This window comes from Dendroctonus ponderosae, unplaced genomic scaffold, assembly GCF_020466585.1.
Source record: "Dendroctonus ponderosae isolate FM_Combo_2020 unplaced genomic scaffold, Dpon_F_20191213v2 Dpon_F_20191213_3, whole genome shotgun sequence".
NCBI classification, from domain to species: Eukaryota; Metazoa; Arthropoda; class Insecta; order Coleoptera; family Curculionidae; genus Dendroctonus; species Dendroctonus ponderosae.
Genome location: NW_026018508.1, coordinates 10,412,992 through 10,416,280, shown reverse-complemented (window position 1 = coordinate 10,416,280; position 3,289 = coordinate 10,412,992). Strand labels below are relative to the sequence as shown.

General features: G+C 29.2%; 1 pseudogene across 1 annotated transcript in view; it reads right to left on the bottom strand.

Moving 5' to 3' along the window:
* Nucleotides 1-2,486: 2,486 nt before the first annotated feature.
* LOC109535723 overlaps nucleotides 2,487-3,289 on the bottom strand; it is a 10,270-nt pseudogene continuing 9,467 nt past the window's right edge. Inside the window, exons 4-6 of the transcript XR_002171752.2 lie at nucleotides 3,001-3,061; nucleotides 2,798-2,941; nucleotides 2,487-2,680 (exon numbers count right to left, since the gene is read on the bottom strand). The product of XR_002171752.2 is annotated as an uncharacterized LOC109535723 (transcript). The remainder of the gene's footprint in view (nucleotides 2,681-2,797; nucleotides 2,942-3,000; nucleotides 3,062-3,289) is intronic.

Sequence of the window (3,289 nt, the reverse complement as noted above, 5' to 3'; positions counted from 1 at the left end):
AAATATTATATTTGTTTTAAATATATATTTAGCATTTAAATCAGATATTTAAGAAATATTTTTTTTCCTGTATTTCATGTAGATCTGACGCGACAGATTTTTATATATTTAAGAAATATTTCGATCGATTCGATTTTAATAAATTAGGCAAACTAATTTTTTCATTTATTTCATTAAGGTGAAAAATCGCAAAAGTTTTCTTATGGGCAGTTGTTAAAATAATCCATTTTTCCCATACACCAGGATTATTTAAATTTTCCCATCTCTAACGTTATTTTATGCAGCAATAATTACTTTCAATTCTCAAGTCTACTGCTGACAATTTACAACTGAAGATTAATAAAAACTCTCATTTTCAAAGTTTTTCATTGTTTCTCGTACACGAAACAAGATACAAAATAATAACAGGAGTCGAAAAAGTTGTATTATTAGGTGCTTAAACCAAAAAAATTCAAAATTTTAGCAGACCAATAACAAGTGGAATTTTTTATTACCATCAACAACATTGAGACAATTCACAAAAAAATCAGCTCAATTAAAGATTAATAAAAATTAGGCCTGGGTAATTCAAGGAATTTTTCGGAGTTGGCGCACTGCAACGCAAATGGCTTGGTGCGCTAACCCAACGCACCGATGCAGTAACTCAGTTCCGTTGCTGGGAAAATGTTGATGACTTTTTTTACATGTCTTTAGATTTATTCTAAGGACCATTTATCAATAATGTTTTTAACATTTCTTCAAAAATTCAGAATTTTTTAGTTTTAGCAAAGTTACTCTTTTCTCTAAATGCTTAATTTTCAAAAAAATCACTTAAAAATACTGACTAAAATCTTAAGATATTTTTCGCGAAACATTATGAAATAAATTTTATTAGAACATTCCTTGGTCGCTTTGTAAAAAGTTTTGAAATCTCTTTCCAGCTTCGAATTTGGGACAAAAATCAAATAATTTTCTACCAAAAAACGAACTGAATAAGCGAAAGTTTATAATAAATTGTTTGGAAAATTTATCACTTCGCTTCCTCTGACGATTGTAGTTTGTTAAAAAAAATGTGTTTTTTTAGTTTTGACTGAATTTTTTTGCTTTGTACTCAAAACGCGCTATTTTGTAGTTTTACTTAAAAATACTTCATTGTATATACTTTCCTGACTGTGTTTCAATTCAAAATCAAATCTATTCCTGGGTTTCAGTCATTTATTGTCTCTATTTATTAATCAAAATAATTAAAATTAAAAAAATTTAAAAAGTTAAAATTAAAAATTAAGCCTTGGCAGCAACAAGGCTTAAAGCAGGAACAACGCTACATATAAAAACTGATGATGGTGGAAAAATACACCGAAACGTATTTTGATTAATAAATAGAGACAATAAATGATTGAAACCCAGGAATATATTTGATTTTTACTTAAAAATTCTGACGATCTGGATGTATTTTACGCAAAAAATTACAAGATATATTTATAGGTTCGTAGGAATTTTACAAACACTTTTTTCGGAGTCGAATTCGGGACAAAAACGAAAATAAGTTTATCCCGTTTTTCCCCGAAAACTATTAAGGTTTTTGCAAAAACCGATCACAAAACTAAAAGTTTTTAATCGAAAACGTAAAAAATATACTTACTTTTCTGATGATTTTCTTCTTTTCTGACAATAATGGAGTTTGATAGTAGTCTGGTAATTCCATATAACTTTTTTCATTGTCGTTCTTTGTTTTTAAAAAGAAGAAATAATTCTATTATAAATTATACATTTTTCATCCTCATAACGTTTTTCTCTTTTCATTATCTTAATGGAACGTTCAGTCTCAGCTTATAATTAGGGGTTGCAAATATTTAAAAGGTGTATTAATTACTTTCCAATTTTTCAAAATTAAAAACTTAAGATTCAAATAACCTTCTTAAAATCAATTCAAATCAATTGATTTGAAAAATTTTAAAATGCAGTTTTTGAAACATTGATAATTGTTTGCAATTGCAGAAGTGCAATTGTATTGTGGTGTGTATTCCCTAATAAAAAAAATTATTTTAAAGATAAAAGTTTAATCTGTTAAGATTAAAAAGAAAAACTGTATGCAAAAATAACGAGCGAACAAAACTTTTGAGTCATATTTAATACTTTCTGGTTGGTCGGTTGAATACCTATGCTTTAGTAAAATGAGTCTCTTGCACGCGTAATCTTTCCTTCATGCAACTTTATCATTTTTCCGATTCAACTAAATAAACTGCAGCAAAAAACCGTACCATATGTGACCAAAAGGGAGTAGTTCATTCAAAGGATTAATCCATTTGTTTTATCAAACATAAATCCCAGACTGGTTGAATGTGCTTGATCAAGTATTTATAAAGGTTTTATCACCATTACCCGATAGCCATTATCACATAATGTGACGCGATCGTATTAATTGTTCAACAAATACGCAATGAATATTAAGTGTTCGTGCATATAGGTCACATTTTAGTGAGAATAATAAATCCGGCTTTCAAATATACGTTAAATCAGTTTTATTATCAAAAATACTATATAAATTACAGTACACCATTTTATTGATGCTTTTTCAACTTCAAAGTGTCCAAGTATGGCGAATCTTTGTCGTTGTGGAAGGGTTTGTTGTGAATCTGAGGTTGAGTGGATTGTACTATACCCGCGGGTGCAAGAGGCAAACTTGGTGGGTTGCGATTAACTGAAAAACATATTTTAACTCTTAATTCAGTTGGAAGAACAAATGCTTTCTTTGATTGATCGGCCTACGTGTTATTACTATCTACGGGTAATTTGACTGTAAAAAGGAAATTTTTACCAAGCTCTTCATCTTCCTCGTCCACTTGTATCGACGGTTGTGCAACTTCAGAAGGAAAGTCTGTAATGGTGATATTTTTTGGCGGAAGATCAGCCTCATTTTCCACCACAACTGCATCCGAATTGTTGGTATCGTCTGGTTTGGCTGCAGATGAAAATTTCATAAAAATGTACAATCGATTATTCCGAATATTTTTTGCTTACCACTTTCTTGCTCAATGGTTATGGTGATTTTGATTGGTCTTGTTGGAACAGCATAGACCACCTGAAAGTTATTCTTATTAAATAATTAATTCAGAAGATAAAGAAAATAAGCGTTTATAGTGCGCGGTTCTTGACGAAATTGTGAAAACGCTTATTTCAACTTAACATTTTTCAATAAAAGAATTTGGATAATGATTGAAATTTAGAATTTCTTTTATAAATTGTTTTTCTTTGGAAAAATTAGATTGATTACAAATTATTTTTGCTCTATCATATAGACTTTTTACGA